Source organism: Branchiostoma belcheri, unplaced genomic scaffold (genome assembly GCF_001625305.1).
Source record: "Branchiostoma belcheri isolate BF01 breed outbred unplaced genomic scaffold, Haploidv18h27 scaffold4, whole genome shotgun sequence".
Taxonomy (NCBI): domain Eukaryota; kingdom Metazoa; phylum Chordata; class Leptocardii; order Amphioxiformes; family Branchiostomatidae; genus Branchiostoma; species Branchiostoma belcheri.
The window spans coordinates 2,787,742-2,802,623 of NW_017804020.1; the positions used below are offsets into that span (position 1 = coordinate 2,787,742).

Here is a 14,882-nt window from a genome sequence, read left to right on the forward strand (position 1 = left end):
CCATGGTGATAGGTGTCTGGTTAAGGTCATTGACCTTATGCGTTTGGAGAAGAGGAAGAAGAAAAAAAGAAGAAACAGAAGAAGAAACAGAATAAAAACAATATGTTTCCACTCTACAATGGTAAACATAAGAGAAAATGCAAAGTTTTCGAAGACCCAACGTCCATACAGCACAGTTGAGTTGGTGTTTTGTATGACAGTGAATAATTCTGACAGCGCAACTACAAATATGCCCGAGTCACGATTTTAACGAGGAGCCCAAAATCACAAATCATACCGGGGCGAGTACGCCATTTTCAGATCTGATAGATCCCATTACTGCGTCGATTTTCATCCCGAGTTTATCTCCAGGGGGATCTTCGCGAGATAAGATTTCCCGGAGACGTGAAGAAGACATCATCAAGAAGGAGTTGTGCCGATCTCCGCCCACCGATTGTCGGCCCGTGGTGCGAGTTTTTGGTTTACAGCTTTAATTTCCCGGTCTCCTCCCACCTAAAGGCCCTTCACGGAGCGGAACGTGTTTTATTGTTATCGCCGTTATCTCTCATGGCTTTGGAGGACTTTTTCAATAATATTACAGGAGGCTAAGGCAGCATATGGAGGATTGGTGTTGTATACTCTCCAAGCAGAGGTTTAGGATTGGGTTTATTTTTGCAGAGTTTTAAGAGTTTTCATTGATTTTTTTTCTACTGGCATTTTTTTTCGCCAGCAAAACAAAAAAAAAGATTCCTTGTACAAAAAAGACAGCTCGATACAAACGCCTATAACATGTCAAAAATAATTCTAAGCCTAAACCCTTGCTTGTAGAGTAGATTTTTGCAGGTCACGTATTCATCGAGCACAGGTGAAAAATTCCGCAGGTCATTTTTCTCTGAATAGCGTAAATCTAACGACAAGAAATCTGAGGTTGAATCGTGCTCTACGTACGTTTTCAAGTGCTTGAATGATGACTCAAAGGCATCACACATGCTCAACGACCACGTTGTATTTCTGAAAATCTGGAGAGGTTCAAATATGAACACCTTCATCCCTCACAATTTGAACCACATTCTGTTGAAACATATACTGTAGTCGAGAAGAATAGTTCCACTCGCAATTTGATAGTGCCATTTACCCTAGAAAAAAGTGCGTATGGATATCATTTTAGAGCTATACGATATACGGTATGCCAATGTTGATGGCCAATGTCGGATGCTGGGCCGTGGATTTGTGTGAGTACAAATTCGAACTTGCGTGGTATTTATACCTACATTTTAGGCTCAATATAAGTATTCTATCTAGTACACAAAAATATTTTTCCAGACGAACCTAAACAATGATCAAAACCTGACAATATCCTACACACAACTAACACACATTCAGACCCCACAAGACCAGTGTTGCATCACAAAGGACGTCTACATGTAAATCATCCCCTAGTCTGACTGTAGTTGCCGCCAACCTGCCCGAAGTGTCCTGACCAGGCCCCATCACAACGCCTTCCACTACGCTTAACTATATCATCAGGTCTGACAGCGCCGGCCCTATGATGTGAAGTACCGCAGGATTGATCTACAAGCGGCCCTAACGCACCCAGACCCCAGCCGCATGGTTGCAAATGGCAGGGTGACCCCCTGCCCGACCCTATTATGCGCAGGTAATGCGTCTTGAGGGCGTTCTGCTCTCCCGGGCAGATTGCCAGCGCCGAACGGGCCTTTCAGGGCCTTCAGGAGTCTTAGGGTCGGCGATTTGAATTGCTAGACGGCAGAAAAGAGAGACAGCTTTCTGAGAGGGCCGCCTTTGGCGTGTAATTTGGAACAAATAGCCCGTGGGTGCGGCGAGTAATCAAATTAGGACGGCTGTGCCCCGAAATCCCATAGCTCAAATACACACGTCAACTTTTTATCTTCATGAAAAAATACAAATCCTGTACAATATAGTAAAGACCTAGACAGATACATGGATTACATGGTGTGAACCTGAACATAAAATGCACTTATATTTGAAAAAGAGACATGGTCGAATCGGCGCATATTCTCTACATGTAAACCACAATGTAACATACAATTCCAGTGAAGTTGTTATTATATTGAAAGCCCCAGTGTTGTAATTCCATTTTCTTTCCGCGGATTTGCCAAAAGGATAAGCCGCGCAGCCCCAACATTTGTCTTAGCGACACGGCTCATGCAATTAGGCGATGACGTGGGTCCGTGCATTTAACTGTCGTCTGAGTTGCCATGGCAACGTAGATTAACGTCACGCGACAACCTGCAACGTGCTGCTACGTTCTTCTCAGCGAAGGTCGTCCGTGTTTTAATGGCTGACAATGGCTCTACCCACAGATTCTATCTCCTACCGAGTGTCATCAGCATTCATGATACGGGCTCCACGCCGCCACATGACTATTCAATTGTAACCCAGGTGTAGCCTTGTGGACTGAACTGCTTGCACCGTAAACTGTTAGCAGTTATCTGCTGAGTCAAGCACAAAAGTGCCGCTACGTCTGTTTTGGAATGTTAGGTATTACCAAACAGTCGCTGCAGATATTTCTCTCTAGACCTGAACTGATTGCACCAGAAACTATGGCGGTTGTCAATTGAGTCAAGCACAAATGCTGCTACGTCTGTTTTGGAATGTTAGGATTTTGTTAGGTATTACCAAACAGTCACTGCAGATATTTCTCTCTAAACCTGAACTGCTTGCGCCGTAAACTATGGCCGTTGTCAATTGAGTCAAGCAAAATACTGCTACTTCTGTTTCGGAATGTTACGGTTTTGTCAGATATAAAAAAAAAGTCACTGCAGCAGATATGTCTATCTACACTAAACTGCTTGCGTCGGACACTATAGCGGTTATTTGCTGAGTCAAGCACAAAATGCTGCTACTACTGTTTTTGAATGTTACCATTTCGCCAGGCATTAGAAACAGCTGCGTCTGAAATAGCCCCAAAACAAACTTACGTGAGAAGTCCCTTTATTTTATGTTACCACCAACAAAATTGCTATAACCAGCCTACGATAGACAACAAGCGACAGTTTTCCGTCAGCAACATCACATGTTTTTGCCTCACAGTATGCTATGGGATAGGGTTGATTCAACTTACCACATACAAAAATGACTGGAAAATTGACTTTGAAAATCCACCTTTACTGCCGATTTGGGTGCCTTTTAAGTACCACCACAATTTCAGCACCAAGGCTAGTGCTGTACCACCCCTGTCTGGAGTACTCCCCGCAACGCTTTTTTTTACCACAGGATGATGAATGAGGAAAAAAGTTTGATCTGACGGTTGTGCCACGTGACGTGACGCCCCAGGTGTTAAAACTTCCGTTCCTAACTGTTGTGTAGGAGACTCCGCCGCCTGTCTCCCCGGGACAATAGACCGTTGTCACGCAAACCGCCCCCGGCGGGAACCAACACGTGCCGACATGTACTCCATTCCAACCGACAAATTTTTACAACAGCCTTTAAAAATAACGGTTATTCAACGATGCAAACATGATATAGTCACGTTCACGTCTTCAGCTTATTTCTTTTTAGATCGATCACAGCGTTTCAGGGGCTATTTGGACACGAGCAAGTCGTTTTCTGGATGCGAGGTGTCGTTTTATAGTTCGCAGTGCACAATGATAAGTTCCAATATCTTCCAATCAAATGCCTTCTTCACATCATCACATCCCATTAACATAGCTGAGGACTGCCACGTCTTTCAGAAGATAGATTAGTTGGAAAGTAAACTTTATGTCTTTTTTTTTTTCGAAAATTTAACGGGGATATCTTCCAATATCTTCCAATCTAATGCCTTCTTCACATCATATATCTATTAACATAGCTGAGGACTGATGCATCCTCTAGAAGATAGGTTAGTGGGAAAGTCAACTTCATGTCTTGATACGTAGGAAAAGTAAAAAAAACGAATTTAACGACTCACTTTAAGCACAAGAGCCGGCGCGCGTAACGCTTTACGAAGGCCCACCTCCGTGTTCTCTGTTAGTTACTGCCGGCTCTTTGCACTGGCTGAAAGGCTTCGACTCCTGAGCTAACGTGAGATTTAAAAGCCGGGAGATAGCACGGCCATTATAAGCGTATTGTAAAGATTATCACATTATCGGGGGGTAGGCCGCGGGGATTGGGATTAAAGGCAGAAATAGAGCTGCGCACGGTTCAATTCTTCTGGCGCCGGGCCTGCTGGATAAAATGTTACCACTTTCATAGGGCCAAATGAAGTTAACACAGTGGAACCAGTTTCGGTGGCAAAAAGCTGTCAATACAATCAACCAAGAAAATCCGTATTTCCCAAGAACTCTCGTTGACTGGCCATGGAACTCGTTGCCACCAAGCGCAGTTGGGGCATCATCACTATTATAACTCCTGCAATTAAATGTGCAAAGATTGAGTGTAACAAGTCGTTTGGTGTGATATAGCTAGCTGCCGCCGCGCCGCGTGCCTGCGAAGCTGGTGTGTTACGCCGAATGGCGGTTATACCGGCTATACTGATACAGAATACTCTCGCAAGATCACGTTGTGAAGTGATTGGTCATTAATTATCCTGATGAAGGTGACAGTGGTCGCTGAAAATTTGATCTATGTAAATTGTGTGTTGGAATATAGTTCAACGTTTTACTATGATTACTACCAACACAGATGAAATTTCATGATAAGCTGTCAATACGCTTACGATAAATTAAATTAGCGTGTAACATTGGTTCCGCCACTTGTGTGTTGTTGTTTTTTTTACAGAAAATTTAAGGGGGAAAGGTCATTATTAATTGATGTGCATTTGATTGATTAACAAACACTCAGCTTATTCTACTCGAACGAACACTGTACGATATAGAGCGCAATAGATGTTGTAGCTATGTTACATTTCAAGCAAGATTTGTAAGATTTTTTAAGTTAGGAGCAACATACCGTCTTTTTTTTAATTTTTAAGAAGAATCAGACCTATGTAGACGAAAACAGTTCAGTCTTTATTCTCGCCAAAAGAGTCTGAGACAGAAACGTGTCCCACTTGGCACCCGGTGCAATACCGTTACCTATTGGCATCATATCACATTACTCCAAGGGCAACCTCCCGCCCGAAATGTGCAAATCGCTGGTATGCATTTTTGCCATCCCCATAATCAGCCTATTCCACAGGAATAAAACGCTGTCTCCAATTGCTCGTAATTTCTGGCGGCGTTGGAAAGCCAGGCTGCTGAACACGCCACAATCGTAAAAATGATCCTTCCAGCAGTCGGGAGCATCAATCACAGAGCGCCCGGCAGAGGCAGTCCAATCTGTACTTGATTGTTGCTAGCCTCCAGGGGGGACCCCCTCCCAATGAAAATGGGTGCAGGTAATTCACGCATTCAATTCCAATACTTCACATCGGGGTAGCGAAGGTGTACGGAGGACATTCTACTGTTTAAGGCACTTCCCTGGAGATGCTGAAAGATTGTGTACGTCTGATGCAGGAGTCAGCGTCTTGTCAGTGAAGATCTTGTCTTGTACATTTGGTAAGAGGCAATAAGTAGAGTTTTGACACTATAGGAATTAACTGACACTAGAGGGTTGGCCCTGAGCACATGTGACCGTTTCACCACGACACAGTTTCCTGAAGATATCTTCCTTCCGCTGGAGAACGTTAGGAATAGCCACGGATTGCTTAGGGGGCATGGAACGGTATTTCTGGGCGGCCTTCAAAGCCGAGAATTGCCGGCTAGCAATGCTGTAAGCAGCCGAGCGTAGAGACAGTCGAATAAAGTACACCAATCAGCGTTTAAAGGGAGAACGCTGCACATGATGCTCCCTAGTCTAACTTTCAAAGCTTTAAGAAGTTATGAAATCATATCTAAAAGAAACTTAAACTAAGCACAAGCAATACCACCAGTTGTAACGAATTGGTAAAGCGCCAATGATTGCCTAATGTAGTAGTTTATGACACGTGGATTTCAAACGTAAAGTGAAGCCTACTGGCAAAGAAATTGAGGTTTATAATTGTTGTCAGTGATTATAATACGTAACTATAATACCTTACATCTTTCGCCTGCATAAACATTGCACGAAATTTTATACTCAAAACACCTTAAAGCATGCGTAAAGGTTTGTTTTCCTCAATCTAGTGGCCATTTACGTATGCTTGAAACTGTGCTTAAAGGTTGTATTTCGTGTAGTGATGATCTATTACCCTCTCATACATTCCTACCATACAATGATCATGGATCGTGGATATACTTTCAGTCGAAGAATGTCCCCGTTCTATCCAGGTCTAACAGCTAGGCGTATTTTTACACGAGCGCTCTAGGATAAGCACCTATCACCAGCATGGTGCATGTCCTTGGTAGGTGAGAACTCCGGAGGTGGTTGATGATCAGTAAGTGCCCATCAGTCAAAACTAAACACTCTCCAACCCGGCGATCCTATCGGCGCTCGGCTTCCCAGGACGGCAATAAACGAAAACAAGCGCCAGGTGGAAAAACCTATTAAGGATGGAGACGGCAATTTCTGATTGCAGAATACCTGGCGGCGTTTTCATCTAAATTGTTTAGTAGTCGGAGTTGGAGTTTGGTTGTACCGGCAGACCGCCGGGGCCTGCGGCGTGTGCCGTGCGGAGACGTAAAACTGCTATCTCAGCACTGATGTCAACACGTGGCCGGTCTCCTCACGGGGGGAATAGGAAGATATGCGGCATCAGGTGCGGAGGAGATGAGAAAAACTCCGCCAGGGATTTTCTCAGCGCAAAAGTTGCTCGCGTGCCTAGGGCGGGCGGGACATTAAGTATTAATGCCGGCGACAAAGGGACACTAATGGCCATCGTTATGCCCCTGACCCACAGGGGTCTACTGTAACAACATCGTAACTCGTCACGCGCCCAAACCTTTACCTTAGGAATGAGATAAGCAGCCAGGTTGATGAAGATGGCATTTAGATGTCTTTACATCAACGGATTTCCTTCTTTGTGGCGTTTTTCCAGGTAAAAATGCCTCGGCGGGAAAGATCACGAGATAACGGGACATGCGATATGAAATTTTAACCAAGCAGCGTGGAAAGCCAATATGCCTATAGCAGTAGGTAGATTACAAAACAGCCGAAGCAAGGCTAAGGAAATAAAAAAGAAATATCGAACTTCCCTACGTAAATGTATTTGATGGATTTGCAAAGAACACAATCGCCTTGATCTGTGTGGAATGATTAACGTTCCATCAAGGAAGTTACTTGATGAAAAAAATTCATTGCACGAAATCCTATCTTTAAGCATAACTTAAACATGCGTAAAGGTACGCGCGAAGGAAGTAACGTGACCTTTACGCATGGTTTAAGCTATGCTTAAAGAATGGATTTTTTTGCCGTGCAGTTTTTCTATCTAACACGTTGAGAACGATTTAGATATTCTACCTGGTTATCTTTCTTTACGTCTTAAGTCCATATATTGGTTTATTTCACAAATACAATAAACAGTACAATTGGTATGTTTCACATCGCAGCCACAGGCTGAATTGCGTGCACATATTACATATTACTTATTAAAATCATGACTTCACCAATGCAAAGTCGTTTCGACAAAGTTTCCTCCATGAACAAGTTTGTGATGCATGCCGTGACTTTTTCGGCATCGACCTCTTCTCCATTAGCCGTGGAGAGGCAGGCCTTCGGGCCCCCTTCATCAAATATTGAACACGCCAAGACGGCTTCCACACACGTTAAGTGCCCGTAATAACCGTGACGTCAGAATAAAGTGTTCTGCACGAACGGAGTCCAGTTGAGGGTTCCGAAATTCCGGCGACCCCGTAACCCAACAAGTACGGGAAAATGGACGGTTTGTTTCACTCACGTAGATCCTCGCGAGAGTTGATTGACGGGATCTGAACATGGGGTGGGCGGGGCGCTGCTCATCTTTATTTTTCATTTCATTTTTTTTATTTCACCAGGAAGTGCATATTGCCGGCAGACCCTTTTTAAAGACTCCTGAGGGAAGGCTCAAACATAATGTAACAAATATAACGTGATATGATCGTTAATGAGAAAGAAGCAGACTATAATCGGTACACTAATAATGAATAGAACTTTTAAGTAACTAGTTGTGCAACTGAATCAAGATAACTTAGGGTAACCAAAACGTGTGTTTTGCCATCACGAAAGTTCATATTTGGTGGTACATGAATGTAGTTACATGTTTAAATTCACTCTGGTCTTCCTCAGTAGACTTTTCACGTGGCCTCTCTGAAGTGTGTTTGGCAAAACATCAAATGATGATAATATTTCAGGTAAAAAAAAAGAGTAATCCAACGTAGAAATAAGATAACTAGTAAGTAGATGGATTTTGCAGAACTCATATTGCCTCGTACATTGAGACGTGTGAAGGGTGAAGGTTGAGTCCCGTTATCAGTTGGGTCAGTAGGTCTAACCAACATGCCCGGATTGGGCGAGCAGCTTTGACGGGTTAGCTGATTAGCCGCTTCGCGTGGGCGGCGGGAAATGATTATCAAACGACCTGGCTTCCGACGCGAAGAACAAGCACAGTAAAATACACGTGTTTATCACATCTTACGTAAACTGTCACATGCTGTGTCGTGATACTCAACGACGGTGGGCGGTGGGAAGTTATCATATAAGCTGGCTTCCGACGCAAAGAACAAGTGCAAGAGTAAAACCCACATGTTTATCATATCTTACGTATAAACTGTCACATGCGGCGTCATGATACAGATCAGGATTAAGTATTTGTAGGGTATATGCATGTTTGTGATTATCATACGACCTGGTTTCCGAAGCAAAGAACAAGTTCAGGAGTAAAGCCTACATGTTTATCATATGTTACGTAAACTGTCGCATGCTGTGTCATGATACAGATCAGGATTAAGTATTTGTAAGGAACATGCATGTTTCATATGCTAGCAAATGATGAGCGAATGATGGATATCAAAACAGTGAGATATGAGATCATATCTGATACCGACAACGGAGACATGCAATAGCTGAGGAGCCGGATCTTCGTCATGAGACATAGCTTTAAAGTATGATATCTGCATACGTTTGTGCACCCACACAAGTTAAGACGTAAGACTTACGAGCACAGCAGATCCTAGCCTGACCTGTCAAATGTTCTTATCGTGAGATTATCAGATATGGGCGTGACGTCGTTGCTACAGGCTTCATCAGCATTTTTGTAGGGTCTGATAAAAGATTTCAGAGTTAAGCTTCAAATAAAATACTTCGTTTTCGGTCATACAGGTTTTACGTTCGACACATGTTCATTGGCGACCTAATGTAGCATCAGGCGTCAGTGAGTCATGTCCTGGGCGTTGTCATAAAAGAGATATGGTTATTAGCAGAAGTTATACTGCCTTATGCTCAATGCTGATGACTAGTAAGACAAAGTTATAAAAGCTATAGTACTGAAAACTAAGTCCCTTAAACATTACTTCGCTGATGTTAAAGGCATCCAATACAATTTCAGGGCGGCAAAACTGATCACTCCTTTAATGTAGTAAGTTGTTTTGTATCGTAGGCTGGTTCTAGCTATTTATGAGTGGCACCCAAAAATAAAGGTACTCTTCACATAACTTGTTTTGGGGCTATTTCAAACGCTTCAAGTATGAACTGAAGTACAACATACAGGTGCTAAGAAATGAAAGTAAATGTCAGTATCAGACAGATTTCCTCATCCAGAATATATTTTTTGTTTTACACAATTAAATTGCATTGGGTGCATTTCAAGCCACCTGTAAGATACAGCATTTGGTCGGTACGTTTCATAAAACACTACATCAACTTTGGTTTCTGTGTGGCTGGCAGAAAAGACTGCCTGAAGGATGGCGATCCAACTGTATCTATCTACCTTGGGGCTTTTCTTGCACAGATAACAGTACAAGTACTGATAACGGCATGTAGATAATACGATAAATGCTTCTGTTGATTCGATCTGGAGTCTTTGAAGTACGCAAATATAAGATATCCCGGGGTCTGCGTTTGTCTATGGTAGATAACACATACGTGTAAAAAATTCATACCTGTATCTGTATCTGTATAGCCGGTAAAACCGCCCTTCGGCGTAACACACCAGCTTCGCAGGCACGCGGCGCGGCGGCAGCTGGCTACATTACACCGATCGACTTGTTACACCTAACCCTTGAACATCTAACTCTAGACATTGTTTAAAGCTATCTAATAACAATGCCCCTACTGTACTTGGTGACAGCGAGTTCCACTCTGTGATAGTTCTAGGAAAGAATGAATTCTTTAACACCTCAATCCTTGGTTGATAACTCTGGTACTTGAAGGCATGTATATTTTTGCTTTGGGTGAATGCCCTATGCTAGACCCCACCCCATCCAAGCACGTTCATCTTACAGCATTATCCACAGATAAGCAAACATAAACCTTGAAGCTCCTGAAAGTTTGGTAAGACCAATCGATGTATGTAGGATGTCTTTTATCTGTCATAAACCCCTCTGGCGGGGCTATACGTTCTACCCCCCTAAGCTCCATTCCTAGGGATACTCATATTTCCGTGATCCACTTCCTACCAGTAAAGACGTAAAAGGCACAACAAGTAAAGACAGAGCTTATGCTTCTCCATCTTTCTCATAACGTGTACAAGACTACAAGTACAGATCAGGGCTCGAATTTAAAGGTAGTCCAATGGCCACTGACCACTAAAATTTAGGCTGGGACAGCTAAGATACTGTGGGACATTTTTGGGACAATCAACTTCAGAATGTCAGCCCCTCTCCTGTTTATCAGGCACACGTTCTGGCGTTTGGATCCGGAAAAGTCCCTTTGAAAATTCCTGTCTACACAGCAAAACAAGTTGACTTCCAGTTGAAATACTTTAAAAAAAACAGGTTGGGACAGTTCATCCTCACTTCGGGACAATTGAACTTTATGTTTGGGACAGTGCTGGGACAATAGGAAGAACAGTTAATTTCGAGGCCTGCGGTATTATAGTTTGAGTCTTACTCTACTGCGACACGTGCTTCCGACTCGTAAACTGCCGCCGGCGTTTGAAACTGTAGCCTGTCATATCACTGAATGGTCGATGACCTATCCAATATCCAAGCGTATTATAACTTTTTGAGGAGCAACGACCTGTAAGCCGTATAGAATATTTCTATCGCAAATGTACGACATCATCGTGAAAATAGTGGAAAAAACACGCTCTGATTCAAACCCAGGTGAAAAAGCCAAATCCTGAAACCCTAATCCTCGTCATATTGCTGAATGATCGATGCCATATCCAAGCTTATCATAACTTTGTGACGGGCAAAGGCATGTAAACCGTATGTAATATTTTATTGCAAATGTACAACATCATCGTGAAAAATAGTAAAAAGAAAGAAGGAAAACTAGCTCGTTTCGAACCCGGATCAAAAAGCCTAATCCTAAAACCCTAATCCTCTACGCCACAAAACATCAGTGAGCTCTAACATACTTAAAGTTTGCCATTCTGTGATATGGCAACGACCGTTTTAAATGGCAATGACTAACGGAATTTATAAGAGGAAACAATGCCGCTACCGGACTTCCTCTGGTGCCCTCCCCGCCATCCTCTAGGACAGCAATTAGCGAAGGTTTACTATCCATAATGGTGAGATCGATTCTAGTAGTGAAGGAGCCAGCTCAGTGCTCCAAATGGAAAGGAGGTCTAATTTTAGCGCCGTGCCTCCAACAGCTATTAATCCCAAGGCGTGATCAGGGTCGAAGTTGTCACTCTTACAAAAACTCAAGCTGATAAACTTCAACGTATCCAAAAGCGGGCTTGCTGTGAAATACCAGGGAACGCGTGCACTGGGCAATCCACTGCACTTCAATGCCTTGGCCTCTGTCAAACACACGACTTGAAATTCGCCAAGACTTTGGTGAGTTCCGAATACGGAGAATGGCAACCACCAACGAGACTAAAGATCACAGGCCGAGTGACCAGAAACATCAAAAGACTGACCCGATCCAAAACAAAAACATATTCAGCAATTCTCCTATTCCATACATGTCCAGTTTACTCAGCAGATCAGGACAATAGCATATCAGCAAATGCTGACAATCACTATGTAATTACTGAAATGTAGTTTGTCAAACGAACCGAATAATAACAATGGAATGTTTTTTCTACATTATTATTGTGTGTGGGTATGAAATATCATGCTTGTTCAATCTTCGGAACTCATTCATATAAACAATCTCAATTATAAGCAGACGAGAAAGTAACTGTAAGTATATCGTTTGACGGACGCTTATGAAAAGTTTCAGTCTATGACAGACATAAGAACGTGCTTTGAAAAAGTAGTGGATGACACGAGCGTCAGAAATCCTGCCGCGTCTTTGTCAAGATTGCAAAGAAAGCATCTACATGTACCATATTTTCATCCATGTCAAGGGTCGACTCGCGAAATTGTAAGACCGCGCAGTATCAGAGAACCGTAAAGAGTTGGGGTGAAGCCGGAGTGAAGTGGAGTCGTGCCCCGGTAACAAGATGAAGAAAACTCGGCCCGGAGTATGACTGATTCCATCAGGCCTGTATGTATGTACTTTTTAGGCTCGGTAGTAATGCTGAGGTCACAATTCCCACACGGGGCCCGGCCGGGCAGCTTTGGGAACGAAGAGTGCGATATAAAAGACAACAAAACACAGAAAAGTTTTTATTGATAATCATGGGCACTGTTTCTGTATGTTTTTGACATGAATTGTTAATTTTTCGTTTATACAAACAGCCCGGCCGGGTCCCGGTTTGGAAATGTGACCTAAGCTGAACGTATGGACGTCCCGGTGCTACATGTACCTCGCACCACCCCATACCCACAATCACGGATGCAGTGTATGTGAGCTTCATCGCGGTTCGGGCTTTTAGAAGTCAGAAAGGTTTGTGAGGTGACACGAAACCGCCCCAGGCAGGAGGCGACAGAGACTGGCGGCACAGACGAGATTAGAAGTGGCACAATCGGGGTATTCTCACGAGGAGGAGGGCAAATACAGGGTTCCATTCGAAGGAACTCGCCATCTGTTGTGTAGCCTGCCACTCAATATGTTACGCGTTCTGGGAAGGACAATAATCAAATGTAATCATTTGTTAAGCTGATTTGCTGCTGTGACCGTACACACATGCATTGTCCAAAGTAGGTCCTTTCTATAGCAAAATACGTCGGGGTTATGCCGTCATGTCTACACAAAATTTACTTCAGAAAAGGGATTTTACAAAGAGCTTGCCTAATTAAATCAACAACATAGAGAACACTTAGCTTGACCGTAGGAACTTTGATATAAATACCTGTGATCAACGGCAGTTCCAAGGTTTCGGCTAGTATGATCTACGCCATTGCAGCCGCCTTTCCTACTTGAGAGGACAATAGTACCTTAAAGTCAGGCGTGATTGGGCCCTTTGGGACGTCTCAGCCATCTACATGTAAATTGCCATATACATATACACATGCAGGTAGAAGTGTGCAGAAATACACGTAAGGTGCACGAATAATTTGGAGTTTCAGGGAAAATAAGTTGGTAACCGTTGGTGTGTTCTGATCTTCAGGACTGTATTTAGAGCGGCGTTGAACCGTTGTACTCTCTAATTTGGAGGCGCGAATGTTGTATTACCGATGAGTGAAGAGGTTGTGTGTGGTTGTGACATGTAGGTCACCGGTAAGCTTGTAGAGTGTGTAATCCGGTCAGTGGGCCACGCGACTGTTAACAGTGCACGGTCACACCTGATGCGTTATGATTGCACTCAACTGCAGATACAAGCAGCATCCACCAGACTAAAGAACAGCAAAATTATAATTCTTGTGGTGTTCAAAATAAAAGTTTAGACGTGCTTTCATAATGACTTCTACTACCAACACCGATGACAAGATTTAATGAAACTTGCACAAAACCTTGTTGAATTTTCAAATCATATATCAAAGCCATCTTGAAGTGCTACCGCCAATGATAGATTCATGTGCATATCTATGAACTTTGTAACGTGAAAACATGTTGCTGTATCTTACGTCTACCTTCCACGATAATCCGCCCCGAAATTGCACTGAATGCCTTTAAAGACAGTCAGACCTTTAGTATATTGAGCCATGCATAAGGAAGAGAGGTTGTCCCATTGGAGGTGTATTTCTTTGCGATGCTAATCTGGTCCACCAAGACATACAAATCAAACAAAGGTTGAAGTGCTGACGCAGTGCTTTCAGGAATTTGTCTGACCGTGTACCGCTCTGTTTCAGTGAGCTCGTGCAGTCAATTCGCTGAGATCGATATTCCAACAACGTCACGTTCAAGGGAACAAAAAACTGCCGAGAGCAGCAGAATTACAAAAGACACATGCAGTCACCTCCGGGGCAAACCTCCGTCCTCCTGACGCTGTAGGGAATATCGGCCCGGCCACATATCGTTATTGGGTCCGTGAATGTATCTTTGGAAGGCATGGTGAACATGTACAAAGGCGGGGATCCCTTGACGATGGAGAATATTGAGTACAGCAAGAACCTTGTAAAAAGCTTCTACAGGCTCTCGTTCTACCCTCGCACCATCAGGGAATGGAACGAACTTGAGCCATGCCTTCAAGTACCAGAGTTATCAACCAAGGATTGAGGTGTTCAAAAATTCATTCTTTCCTAGAACTATCGCAGAGTGGAACTCGCTGTCATCAACTACATACAGTAGGGGCATTATCATTAGATAGCTTCAAACAATGTTTAGAGTTAGATGTTCATGGGTTAGGTGTAACAAGTCTTTCGTAGCCAGCTGCCGCCGCGACGCGTGCCTGCGAAGCTGGTGTTACGCCGAAGGGCGGTTATACCGGCTATACAGATATAGATACAAAGCCTGGTGCAGTGGAGGCGGGGTCTCTCGCCCAGTTCAAATCTGAACTGACGAGGACCCTGCTGCATTGAGCCACCCCAACATGTCTTGTATGTATGTAAATATCACTTACACACACTTCA

General features: G+C 43.4%; 1 protein-coding gene across 1 annotated transcript in view; it reads right to left on the reverse strand.

The window, feature by feature from the left end:
- Positions 1–14,882, reverse strand: part of LOC109477080 (voltage-dependent calcium channel subunit alpha-2/delta-2-like) — a 91,359-nt gene that overhangs the window by 76,233 nt on the left and 244 nt on the right. The window lies entirely within an intron of this gene.